The 14,141-nt window shown below is 35.4% G+C and overlaps 1 protein-coding gene across 2 annotated transcripts in view; it reads right to left on the bottom strand.

Moving 5' to 3' along the window:
* Nucleotides 1–11,562, bottom strand: part of LOC106460211 — a 93,181-nt gene extending 81,619 nt beyond the window's left edge. Inside the window, exon 1 of one of the 2 annotated variants that reach the window (XM_022386876.1) lies at nucleotides 11,245–11,562. The gene's annotated coding sequence lies outside the window, so the exon portion shown is untranslated. The remainder of the gene's footprint in view (nucleotides 1–11,244) is intronic. The other variant, XM_022386877.1, reaches the window with a different exon arrangement.
* Nucleotides 11,563–14,141: the final 2,579 nt, after the last annotated feature.

Below are 14,141 nucleotides of genomic sequence, written 5' to 3'. Positions count from 1 at the left end.
GATGGGTGCTGTTTACCATCTAGTCTATCAGCCGGAATCAGGGAGGGCTATGTACAGATAGCTATTTTGGAGCTTTGCACAAAATACTGAAACAAATTGCTCACTAGAGCTATAAGCTCAGAGGAAGACACTTTATGAGTTAAACAACTGTGTAAAGACTAAATAATGTACTGTCGTTAGTTTCATAAGACATCAGACAGTATCATTCACACTGGTTTCAATGTAAAGTTAAGGAGGAATATCTTAAAATTTTATTTCCTGGTGGCACATAAGTATTAGTTTAGCTGCCAAATGGGAAATAGTAATGTTTATTTGCATCTTTACTCTAACTTAACATGATGTTTTTATATAGCAAGGTTTATCTTAATGACATCATTCTTTCAAGATGCAATGTTTATGAACATATTTAGAAATATTGCTATAAAGAATAAGAACTGACTGAATTTTATATATATATATATATTTTTAATGAAAGCCTAGTTTATCCCAATTAGGCTTAGTGTGACATTAACAAAACAAAAAAAAACAAACTTGTTGTTAGATTTAATATTGATATCAAACTCTCTGTTGTGACAGAGGTAATCTCATGTAACCTTTAAAAATGGTTATAAGCATTTGAAACTGCAAAACCTAAACATTATACATCATTAGAGGTTCCTGGTTAAACCATTAGATAAAAGTCTTATTTTTTACTATCTTCTGATATACTTTAATTGCAAATACATTTGCTTATATGATAAGAAAGCATTCATCTACAATGTTTGTAGTAATTTTGTCATATGTAAGCTGGCTGTCAGTGTGATAACCGTATATTTGGAAGAATTAAGGAACTAAGAAATTGTTAAAAAAAAAAGACAAAATCTACGGCTTAATCAGTTGAAATAATGAGTGAATTAATAATATATTTGTAAAATGTATAGTATTTTGTATATCTTATCACAGATTTATTTTATTTTTGTTAAAGAAGTAATGAAATGGAAGTATTTTATAACTTCTGTTTCGTAAGAAGAAAAAATTAGTTTTCTTAAGATGAAAGAAAAGAAATCTTTCTTGATTTTAATAACTGTTTAAAAAATATTTTAAAGGGAAAACTCACTGCTCACTGCCAAAAATCTAAAATTGTATCTCATTCATTAGTTAAAAAACACAAAAATCAAGTAGGTTATACAGTGTATGGAGCTTCGTGTAAAATATGAAGTGTGATTAAAATGTAGATTTTAAGATGGTGATAATGAGCTTTTAGCAACTAAACATAACTATTTGACCCATTATTTAAACACAGTGGTCTTGTATGTGTACAGCATTCAATATAAATCTGTGATTTTAGGTCCAGTAAAATTAGCTGCAATCATCAAATAAATATGGACATTCTAATTATGTAGTAAACCACCGTAATGTCAATATTTGGAGAGTATAAGTTGACCACAGCATTAAAATAAAATCCCTTTAATGATAACAGCGATATTGTAAATAAGTGTACAGACACTTTGTTTGTGAATATTAGTATATTCTACCAAGTTAAACTCAAGTCTCCATTCTGAAATATTAAACTACGAGTTTTTGGAAGTAATACTTATGTATAGTTAATTCAGAACTAGGGTGTCTACAGATATTAACTTAGAATGATATATAATATGTAACAAGTATAGTTATGTATTATTCTCTACAAAAGTACACTTTTTGGATTTGAATGACCAGTGTGATCTCATGTTATTGTAGACTTCATTGCTTTTTTTGTTGAAAGCACAGATATGCAATAAGTTATTAAGACTGTGTTAGTATTCGTTCCTCGTAATACCAGCAACTGGGTAAATCACTTCTCCTTTCCCTGTGTCTAATACCAAGAGTGTATTCTTGATGAGATATTAAAAGTCAGTTTGGATGAAAATATGTTTTTACAATTATTAACTACATGATCATCCTTCTTTATGTTGCATATTTTTCAATATGGTAGAATAATTGTTTTTTTCCTTTGACAAGATTGTGTTAAGACTTGAGATGCTTGCCCCTTACATTTGACAAAGTTATAAAATACTGATTCAGTGCTCATACAGCTGATGTTGTAAAGTTACTTTGAAGCATATGTTATGGTTTCATTTATGATAAAAACTAGACACACTTGATGAAACAAGTAATTCACAACCTCTCCACTGAGTGTGAATGTGTAGTAGAAATCAAGTTGTTTGTTAATTATTTGTCAGTGTTTCTAACACATTATTCTGGGCCTTGAACAAGTAGTTACAGGAAACTTGATAAAATCTATTGAACTAGTGTATTTACGTGTTTTACACTCACCAAAAATAAGAAACCTATCATTCTATAGGTATTTGGAAAACTTGTAGCAATCTGCCACAATTTAATTCTTCATATTGTTAGCCGACACTGGGCAGCTTGTACATAATTGAATAGAGTTGTTTAACAACAAGTAAAAGCTTGGAACGGTCTATTCTTTCATTGGGGGGTGTGTCTGTGAGCCAGACTAGTTTCGGAGAATTCCACTCCTCATCAGTGACCCTGGACACTACCACCAATGAAATATCAGACCAAACCAAGCCTTCATATTAGTGAGGTATCGAAAATCAAATTGGTGTATTTAGGTGTTTTACACTCACAAAAAGAAACCTATCATTTTATAGGTATTTGAAGAACTTGTAGCATTTCACCACAATTTAATTCTTCATATTTTTAGCCGACACTGGGCAGCTTGTACATAATTGAATAAGTAGAGTTGTTTAAACATTTGTTTAACAACAAGTTAAAGCTTGGAATGGTCTATTCTTTTATTGGGGTGTGTGTCTATGAGCCAGACTAGTTTCAGAGAATTCCATTCCTCATCAGTGACCCTGGACACTACCACCAAAGAAATATCAGACCACAATACAAGTTCTTCAAGTACCTATAGAATGATAGGTTTCTTTTTGGCGAGTGTAAAACACGTAAATACACCAGTTTCATTTTCGATACCTCACTAGTATGAAGGCTTGGTTTGGTCTGATATTTCATTGGTGGTAGTGTCCAGGGTCACTGACGAGGAGTGGAATTCTCCAAAACTAGTCTGGCTCATAGACACACAACCCAATGAAAGAATAGACAATTCCAAGCTTTAACTTGTTGTTAAACAAATGTTTAAAACAACTCTATTCAATTATGCACAATATATATGTATGCTTGTGAGTGGATACCAACCTATAGCCATAGAGTGATGTGTTCTAAACCACTGAAATCACGACAAGAAAGTAAACAATACCAAAGTGAACAAACCTTCTCCTAAAGCTGAAGAAATTCAAAAAAACAACACCTCAAACTCAGAATGCTGAGATCCTGTATGCCGTACTCAACCAAAGGAAACAGAACCCCTCCGGTCTGGAATTATAAACACCTCATCTTCACTCCCCAACCAAATGGGCAAGGTAAATTCTTCTTGTCTCCAAAATTATGGGGAGGATGTGGAACAAACTGTGCTCAACCAAAAACCTGGGATGGGACCACTATGCATTTGGAATTATGAGGAGATAATGGACCTTCTTCCATGAACAATGTACTACACCAATACTGATCAAAAAAGAAGGGCCATGCCCAACCCAACCAGATAGCCAAGCAGCAAATCTGAATCGGTATTATGAGTAGGCTCCCATATAGGTTAGTGCCTCTCCTATCGACATCTGGGAAAAAACATACATGGACCCAGGTAAGAAAGCCCCCAACCTTGCCCTCTTCTCCAAGAGTGAAGGAATTCACTCAAACACTCTGGATGAATGACCTCTATCCACCACCCCAGGTGTGATAAGGACTCCCTAGCTCCACTAGTAGAATCAAGGGGGGGGGGGTATATACACACTGGGGAGCCCTGAAGAACAGTGCAATAGGTGAACCAAATTTCCAAAGTTATTAAAAGCAAACCAACCCCAATTTATTCAATTCAATGATCAGTAAGGAGAGGCAGGATCTCCTTATGCTTTACTCCTGATAATCCACGAGTGGCAGTCAAGCATAGTACAATAACACTACCCGGTCAGCCTCTAGGTGGTCTTGTGAACTACTTTATTTCTACAGGACCTGTTGCAACACTCGCCACAGAGTGGGATCCTGTGAAAACAAAGTAAGGGACCCTGAAATGTATAGCAGAAAAAAAGAGAAGCATTGAAAATACTCACCCCTCTGTATAATCTACCAGATGTGGTTAAGATAGCTACATGGGTTAGTTGAAAACCCTCCAATAAAGATATTGCCAGATCATGCAAATAATGTGAAATAAAAGTATTGTGGAAGGTCCACATACAGCCCACACAATGTCCTCCAGTGGGCAATTCAACCAGGTAACTAAGGACAAAGAAATGTGATTAATCTCACGAGACATGACGCGTAGTAGCCAGCTCACCTTCAAAGAGAACCCAAAATAAGTGATATGGATGAATTTCGTACTCTCTGTGTCAATGTAACTGGGGATAAATCCTGGAAACTGAACAATCCCAATGAATAAAAAGTTGTTGTCTAGCATCACTAAAGACATTAATGCGGGTAATATAACACTTCAAAACCCTCACTGGACATAACAAATAATCAAGATTTGATCAGTCATAGAAGTGAGAAATAGTGATCAGATGAAATGGTAAAAAGAATTTATCCCCTTCCCTTGCTGCCAGCATCTGTGGACATAGGTATAATGATAAAGCATCCTGTGCACAATCAGCACAAACCACACCAACATCTGTAGGTGAGCAGCAACAAAAATTCAAGATTCAGGAAAAAGTGATACATGGTACATAAGACTAAGGTCTGAAATGGGTGTTGAGAAAGGGAATGAAATGCCACCTTAATATACCAATTAGGTATCTGAAATGGTCGTTTGGGAAGAAGGACCCAAAACTACATGAGGAAGCTGGAGAGTACTGGGGACTCTAAGAACTTTCATCTTGCATTTTGAAAGATAATCAATAAAGCTGCCTTATATAGGGCAATTGTGGAAGATGCAAAACCCTTGCGAAAGATCCAGGTCAAAAAATGAGTAATGGTTGTCACATCTTTTCAAAGTGGATTCAACTTCCTCTAAATACACCATGCCGATATGTGTGTGTGCCATTTCTATTCGTAAAGGTCCATTGTGGGACTAAGCAAAGACTGAGACAGATACATGATAACCTTAGAAAGTAAACCCTAATGCCATACAAACGACCACATAACCACCATGCTTAAAGACTGAGCTTCTGGATAACTGAGTGTACAATGTCAGATAATGGCTGCCTCAACAGGGATGGCCAAAGAGGAAATGGAAGATGTGGGCACTACATCCAACAGAAAAAATCCTCACAATGCAACATCCATTCTGTCAGGAGAATTTGTTTGGTCGAGACAGTTGATTTGCTGCTGAAGTCCACCCATGGAGCATGACAAGTAGTAGGGTGATATTATTGGAGTGGTCCCAAGAAAGAAGATCCAAGGTTCAAAAACAAACAGCCCTGGACCAAGTGCCCCTGACAGGAAATGCAAGACACCACCATGGAATTGTGAAAGTAAAGCCTGACTATTTTCCCTTTAATAAGTCTAGATCATGAGGCATTGCTCTGTACAGCAAGAAGGTCTGATACATTTTGTAGAAAAGCCTCGACATCCCGGAATTCCTGACTGTTGAGATATGCACCCCATTCCTAAAGCATGGCATAAGTGAAGAGATACCTCTATGAGGTGGCAACAGAGGAACCCATATCTTAGTATTATTCTAATTTAACCATCCCTCAAGATGGAAGAGAATTATCCTAAATAAGGAAACTGGGGAATCCAGTGAATTGCTGTTCATGATCCATTGGTTGCATAAAAACCATTGAAGAGATCTCTTGTGATCACATCCCAAAGGAATGAGAGATTTGAGTGATGCCCACATACCCAAAGGAGAGAGAAACATCCACACAGAGGGAGAAGGAGAGGTGAGAAAGAGTCAGACTTCCTGTTCCATAGCTTGGAGTCGGATAAGAGTCAGCTGAGCCAACTTAGGTATGATGAAAAAGGTACGCAGAATGACAATATATTGTGTTGGAGTGAGAATAGATGTCTCAGCTCTAATAATGAAGCCTGCCTTAGTTGTTTCTGAAAGTAGAATCTGGGTGTGACATTCTGCCAATTGATGAGATGGTGCCAGCAGTAACCTGTCATCCATGTAATGGTGTGTGCATAGACCTAGGGAAAGGAGGTGGCAAGAAAAACTTATATGATTCAGCAGAACACATATGGCGGCAATGCTAGTCCTAAGGTCAGTGCCCTGAACTGCAGCACCTGACCCTTGTGCACAAAACACATATAGTGGTGGGATGCCACCACCATGAAAATGTGCAGAAATCTAACTTGGGCATCCACAATCCAAGTAAAAAAATGCCAACTCAGAGTGAAGAATGACTAACTTGTGAACCTTGGATGATCAAGAAAATTGACAAAGACAAGAAAAATCAATGACTAGACGTCAATGTCCTGACTTCTTGGGCCCAACAAACAGATAGGAATAAAACCCTGGAAGAACTGGCACAGCTCTCTCCCTGTCCCCATACCAACAAAACCCTGATAGCCCTAGAATGAAGGATCTGCTAGAGGAGGAAACACTACAGGTTGGGTGGATAATGGTGATGAAGATGTGAACTGAATGACTAATCCTAACTCAAGGACCTGTAGTGCCAATGGATCAGTGGTTAAGTTTATCACACATCCAGAAATTCTTAGACCTGAGCCCCCACAGACCCCAAAGCCATACAATAGTCACTGATGCCACTGGCGGTGTTCTGATTGAGTGGCAGAACTCTCGTATATAGACAGAATCTATTCTGGGTACTAATGGATCGAGGTGCTGATGTCATGGGTCGGGACCTTTAAATAGGGGCAAAACTATGATCCCCTGTAGAAGCAGAGGAAAGTTGAGATGCTAACAACAACAGGGATGGATGTAGAAGATGGCAATCGAACCAATGTGCATGCTAACAATGGCCCTAACTCGTCATCAATGGACGTGGTGATCTAGAGAGTCTTCCAACAAAGTTTAGAGGGATAATAAATAACTTGTCACCGTATATAGGGTGAGACGAATCCTGGGGAAAGTCCAAAAACATCACACACTAGATGGATCAACCGAGGGAAAAGGAACCTGAGGCAGTTGATCCCAAAGTGGCCACCTGAGAAGCCAACAGAATAAAGGAAGGCACACAAAAAAGTGAATCTAAATTCTCTCCAGAATGTCCATGATTGTCCTCAATTGCAGCCTCAGAGCCCCATGAAGGAACACCACCAAACTGAATAAATGTCTCCAATTCACTATGAATAAGATCACTGACAGTTTCAATTAAGAGTGACTTCCCCCTAGACTGAGGAATGCTAGATATCAGAGGTGGAATAGGAGAGATCTGATTTGTCTCTGTGTCTGAGATAATAATCCAGGAATTCATGCCCTACATTGGCTTCCCAAATGAAAAAATTATTCTCTTATGAAAATCAGATAATATTACCTAAATGAGGTGCTTATATACAGCACTAGAATAGAAGGAACATTGATGTAAGTGAAGAGCATCATGTGACAGATATCGCCAAGGGAAATTAAGTGGGGAATAAAGGATTGGAGCATATGAGAAAATTCAGACCAAAAAAGAAGAAACACTGGAAGTCGAGTAATAGCTCTTATTGTGAGAAGAGGTAAGTATATTTTAGAATGAAAATATCAAATAGTATGTGCCTATTGACTTCTCTTCTGGTGAAATAACTTTTATGGTCTTTATTTCAGCAAGACATACTTAAACTATTATCCTTGCTCATCCTGATGATGACAAAACCTTGTCGAAACATCATACATTAAAGAGTTTCTTCATTACCCATTCAAGCCGTCTTCAAGCATTATTAGTCTCAAAGTGGATTCCTCATCATCAAATTTTAATATGCTATAAGTTTCAATATAAAAGAATAACAAACTTTGAAAATTAGGTGTATAGGTAAAACTTAACTTTTCACTTCTTGGCAATCATTTTACAGGAATGAAAAATTCTCAAGTTTCTCTGTATGATTCCAGATGTGATTAGTAGGGATAATGCTATATGAAGGGATAAACTGATCAAATAGGACAGGTTTCAGAGTAAAGTGGAAATGTTCATCCAAGATGGATACAGCTATATACATAGGAAAATAGTGTTGGGTGGAAAGGGGGGTTGAAATATTTTTAAAGTAGATTGAAAATAATATTAAATAAGAGATCAAACAAGCTCTTTAACTTGAAAGCTCATCTAATCAAATATTAAAAAAGACTAGGGATACATATATACTATTAGGGATGCTAATAACAGCAAGCTTTTCTTCTGTATCAATAAACAGAGTTGTACTGGATACTCAGTCAGTATTCAGCACCTGGCTTATTAGGCCATTTTGTCAGATATTTGAATCTATCCACTAGCTGAATAGATGAAACTTTTATATTTTACAGAAAGATTTGAACCTAAAAAGTATTACAGAAAATAAAGTTATAAATAACAAAAGAACACACAGAAGATTATTTAAATAATAACTTTATTAATATAGAATAGTAATATTATTAATAAGTTTGGTTTATTAATAAAGGTTTAAAAACATTATAAGTCTGTTATCAGTAACAAGCTGTATGTTTTGTGAATAAATTCATTTTCATGGTTTTCAAAGTACATGATCTCAGTTTCTTATGTCAAACTAAAAAATCATATCAAAAAGAACTCAAATAATTTTAGTGGTAAGTAATAGTTTTCTAAGCAATCATTATAACTGACTTTGTTTTAATCAATCTTTTCCTATATAATTAATCATCAGCAACAACTAGCTTTTAAGGGAATCTTAATATTCATTTTAAATTTTCAACACAATATAATTTTTTCTTATTGATACACATTCATCAATCAACTGTCAGAAAGAATTTGCAGTAAGCTGCATTTTTGTTTTGCATTCTTGTATATCTACACACAGTACATCATATTAAGTTTATCATTTACACTGTTTGCTTTCTCATTAGGATTTCTTACTTGTATATACTTGTTCAGTACTTATTTGAGGTTATGATGTACTGTGGCCTTTGAAGTGAATTTTTTTCAAATATGATAGATGCAGTAAATTTAAAGGAAGGAAGGAGTGATAAACATATAATCAGGGCTGGATCTGAATGTTTGTTTTTTAAATGGATGAGACAGCCATAATGGACCAATAGGCTCTTTGTTGCCCTTAAATGTTAAAGTATATATTAACAACAGCCACTCAGCATTTTGTAGAAGACACTGGTTTCTATTTAACTGATAAATGTTATCAATTTCTGCAAACACGCACATACACATTACTGGCTGGAGTTGGCAGAAATCTGTATGATAACCAAGATAGTATTGAAAATGTGTCTTCGTTTAGCTTCCACCACAATAATTCATTAACCTGTCACTTTAAAAGCAGTAGACAGATAAATAGCAATTAATTTCACTTGTGATAGTAACTTACTTGCTATGGCCTGTTTGATCAATATCATTAATATCACAGGTACCTGTAGAAATTTTACCATAGTGCTGACAGCTACTAGAATGATTCTGGGGATGGAAATGTTACCTTACAGAAATAGGTTAATAACTCTTAGTTCTCTTGAAAAAAAAAGACAGGTAGGAAGTGATATTATTGAAGCTTAAAGGATTATAATACAAATCAATAGGATAAACGACTAATCTATGATTTCTTTGTGCTGTGTTCTGAAGAAAATAGGAGAAGACAATTTTAAGATTTGGTTAAATGTGTTAGGCTCCAGTTACATCAATTTTGTTGTATGAATGATTACAAATGAATGATAAGTGAATGATTAGTTTATAGAATAACTGTTGTCAACTGGCATTTAATTTCTTGAAAAATAAAGTGTGAATTTAATTTTTAATTTTTCTTGGGAGTGGATGTACAGAAAAAATCTTGAAAGAAAAAATGATCTATTATTGTGCTTAAATTCAGATATGACAAGGTATTAGCCTATGGCAGGGATTCTCAAACTGTAGCACGCAGTGATGCATAACACAATTAATATTAAAAAAATCATAAACTTTGTTATAAGGCCTATCTCAGCTTCCTGTGTACATATATACACAATACTAACCTCATTTATAGACTCATCCTCTGCCTGCATAGACTTGCCAATGTTTTCTTCCCTTCAAACTAACAAAAACTGTACCACATATTCTTCAACTGTGCCAGAAAAAACAATCACATCCTTCCCATTATTGGGTGAGTGTTAAAAATATTAATTTTTGTGACTAAGTTTTTAATCTTTTTTCTTTTAGTTAGTTCTGGGTTTGTACTCAAGAAAGAAAAAATTTAAACAATAAGTGGTACACGAACCTGAAAAATTTGAGAACTACTGGCCTATAGAATAATTTCTCTTAATCCAGTGTGGTAGAAGTTACAACATCAAAGAGATTTGCGAGATTGGATGAGCATTTTAGAGATCAGGGTTGGAGATAATAAAAGGGGAATTTCATTAAATAGCTTGGGATCGTGTGGTATTACTTCTAGTAACAGTACTACTAGAAAAACATGGATAGCATAGATGAGACAAATAGTTGAAATACAAAAATACAACTTATGTAATGGCCACTTTATACACCTTACCACTTTTCAACTTCAAGGTACAAGAAAGGAGGAACTAAAATTCCCTTAAAAGTTAAAATACATAAAAGCTTCCTTTTAGGTTTTAACAACAGTAAAAAATTCCAAACCTAGTCAGGTTTTCATATTACTTCTCCACTCCGACAGAATTGTCAATGTTACTATTTCTTTTACTACTTCAACTAAATTATACTTGTAGTTCCGTTTCTGAAAGTGTAAACAAAAAAGTATGGTATCTACTATATTACTATTAGTGGCTATTAGTATTAAAATCTACAATTTACAAAGCTATTTTCTCTATTAGTATCATTGATAGTATCATCTGTGTATAAACTTTAAAGTAGTGCTAATTTGTTATATATATGTATTAACTACAAAATGTCTTAATTTCCCTCACCCCACCCACCTGGAAAGGAAAAACAAAGGTTAAGTCAGTAAGTGTAATTCGGACATTGTCCCTTAGGGCCTTACTCCTTAGAATTTTATATACAGATACAAGTTTTGATTCTATAAAAAAGCTGAAACATAAGAATAAAAGTAAAAATCATTATAAATGGTACCATACATCAAATAACTAGAAATAATAAAACTGAATAACTTTTACATTTACCAGGCTTAATTCGACGTACTTACATTTCACTCGCATCTTCCTCTGATTAAATATACGATACATGTGACTTAGCCGTTAGTAATAATAATATTAATATAAAACTTATTCGAGACATTTCTGTTGTCGATCTATACGCTGGGCCGTCAAGTATTAGGCCTATTTACCAATGACACCACTATTATAGAGGGAGATCAAATTACTAACAACTAAAAAAAGTTTTCAGGAATCCCCTAAAACAAACTAATACAATTTCGCACAGATCAATAGGTACTGTTACTTTCTTGTCTATTATAAATGCAGCATTAATCTAAACTAATGAGTCCGAAATAACCAACAGCAGTAATATAGCTAAAAAACCGAAACACTATAAACTCATTGAAACTAGTTATTTTATTTTGCATAGCCTATGCTGTATTTGTTTTTCAAAACCTGCTGAATAATTAAATTATGATTTGATTTTCCTTTATTTTTTCCAGATTAATTCCAATAATTTGGATTTTTTATGAATTAATTTAATTCAGTTTTTTTATCTAATATAATTTAAAATCTGTAAGTGCCTTTTTTGCGAAAATTTAACTGCCCACACATGGCTTTGTTTACTTTACATTTCAACAATAGCTACCATGATTTTTTTAACTTCTCTGTATCCCTGTGGGACAGTGTTAAGTATACAGACTTACAATACTGAAATTTGTGGCTCGATTCCCCACAGCGGGCACAGCAGATAAAGATAGACCAATGTGATTTTGCTCTAAAACAAACAAACAAACACTCTTTTTTTTTCGAAGATTTATGTTGTTGCTTGCTTGTAGTTAAGCACAAAGCTACACAAATGGCTATCTGTGCCTTGCCCACTACTGGTATTGAAACCCGGTTTCCAGCATTGTAAGTCCGCAGACATACCACTGTTATTGAAATAGAATATAACGAACAAATCAAATGTTTGGTCTAATAGTAAAATTGTCCTTATAAGTTAGCGCAGTCAGCGAGGTCACGCGACTAGTATCACGCCACGTCCTTCTCGAACGTTCATGAATCGTCGGGAGACTACTAGATATGGGGTAGTCTTGTATATATAAGACCGGCCAACAAGCGACGGGAACGATGAGTAATTGAACTTCAGTCAGAGAGTGTGTAATTGAACTGAGTATTGTTGAAGTCGAGCACGTGAGACGTTCGTTGGGAATTATAGCGCGACTGTTGAAATTAAGTGTATCACAAAGTTATATTCAGAAAGAATAAACCAGTTTTATTTAAGAAAGGACTTGTGTCGCTAAAGTTTCGTCGGAACGAATTTACGGAAAATTAACTAACGAACGGAGACGTAACAATACCTTCATTCAAAATGTTTTAATAGAGGTAATTTTTGTCTGTTTGTTGTTAAGCATAAAGCAACACGGTGGGTTATCTGTGTTGTGCCAACCATGGTTATGGAACCCGGTTTTTGGTGTTATAAGCCTTCATTCTTACTGCTGAGCCATTGAAGGACTAATAGAGGTAAAATATTGTGTGGTATGATAATCTTATATAAATATACAAGTAATTATTCTATACTATGAATTTTCAGTTTAGGTGTTTGTATTATTACGACAGCGGAAGTCACGTGACGCTAGTAACACGTCGTGATATTCTCGAAGGTTCGTGAATGCTCGAGTGTTTGCTAGATGTGCGGTTTTCTAATATATATGCCCGACAATTATTCGGAATTAAATAGTAGACGAAGAGATTGAAGATATAGATGGACAATTGAGTTAAGCGAGCTAGTAAGTAAAGTGCGTGAATCGTTCGTTGAGAATTATAGCGTGTTTTTAAATGTGGAAATTAACTGATATTGCAAAGTTGTATTGAGAAATAATAAACTACTTTTATTTAAGAAAGAACTTGTATCGCTGAAGTTTCTCGGGAAGAATTTCTACGAGAAATTAACAAACGAACAAAGACGTAACAAATTGGTGTCAGAAGCAGGATAAAAATAAATAAAAGAAGAAGAAGGAAACGAGAGGTGGCAAATCAAACTACAGCATAGCAGATTTGATGGCAGCAACACAAGAACAGCAAAAGAAACAAGAAAAACGAGAAAATAAACAAGAAGAGAGATTACAGCAGTTGTTGGAGGAAAAAGAAAAAACAAGAAGAACAACAAAAGAAACAAGAAGATAGATTAGAGCAGCTGTTGGAGGAAAAAGAAAAGAAACAAGAAGAGGGGCAACAGCAGTGGCAAGAAAACCTGCAACAGTGGCTGCTCGAACAGCAAAATAAACAAGAGAGATTACAGCAGTTGTTGGAGGAAAAGGAAAAGAAACAAGAAGAACGAGAAAAGAGACAAGAAGAGAGACTACAGCAGTGGTTGGAGGAGAAAGAAAATAAACAAGAAGATAGACTACAGCAGTGGATGGAGGAAAAATAAAATAAACATGAAGAAAGTCTCCACCAATTGACAGAAAGCCAGAGTACACAAATGGAAAACATTAGTAAATTTCAAAGTGAATTAAATACATTAAAGAATGATTTATTGTCTTTTACACAAGGAGGATATATTAGCCATCGACCTAATCAGGCTCAGACAACGAGAAGCCTCTTCCAGACCCCGCAGCTAAACCCTAATGCAGACATCCTCAGTCCTGTTCGAAGTCACATCCCAGATATGAATGTCAGCAATAAGGGTGATTTAGTACGAAGGAAGCCACAGGAATTCGATGGGAAGGCACCGAGGGAAATATATAGAGTACAATTTGAGGTCCTGGCAAAAATGAATGGATGGACAGAGGAGCAGAAGGCAGTGTATCTGGCAACGAGCCTGGAGGGACAACCACTGGAAATACTTTGACAGTTGTCAGCAGACAACAGGCACAACTATAGAGCACTGGTAGCTGCTCTAGAGCTCAGGTATGGATCCCAAAATCAGTCTGAAGTCTACAGA

This window comes from Limulus polyphemus, unplaced genomic scaffold, assembly GCF_000517525.1.
Source record: "Limulus polyphemus unplaced genomic scaffold, Limulus_polyphemus-2.1.2 Scaffold729, whole genome shotgun sequence".
Classification (NCBI taxonomy): Eukaryota; Metazoa; Arthropoda; class Merostomata; order Xiphosura; family Limulidae; genus Limulus; species Limulus polyphemus.
Note: the sequence above shows the minus strand (reverse complement) of the source record. Positions and strands in the feature narration are given on the sequence as shown.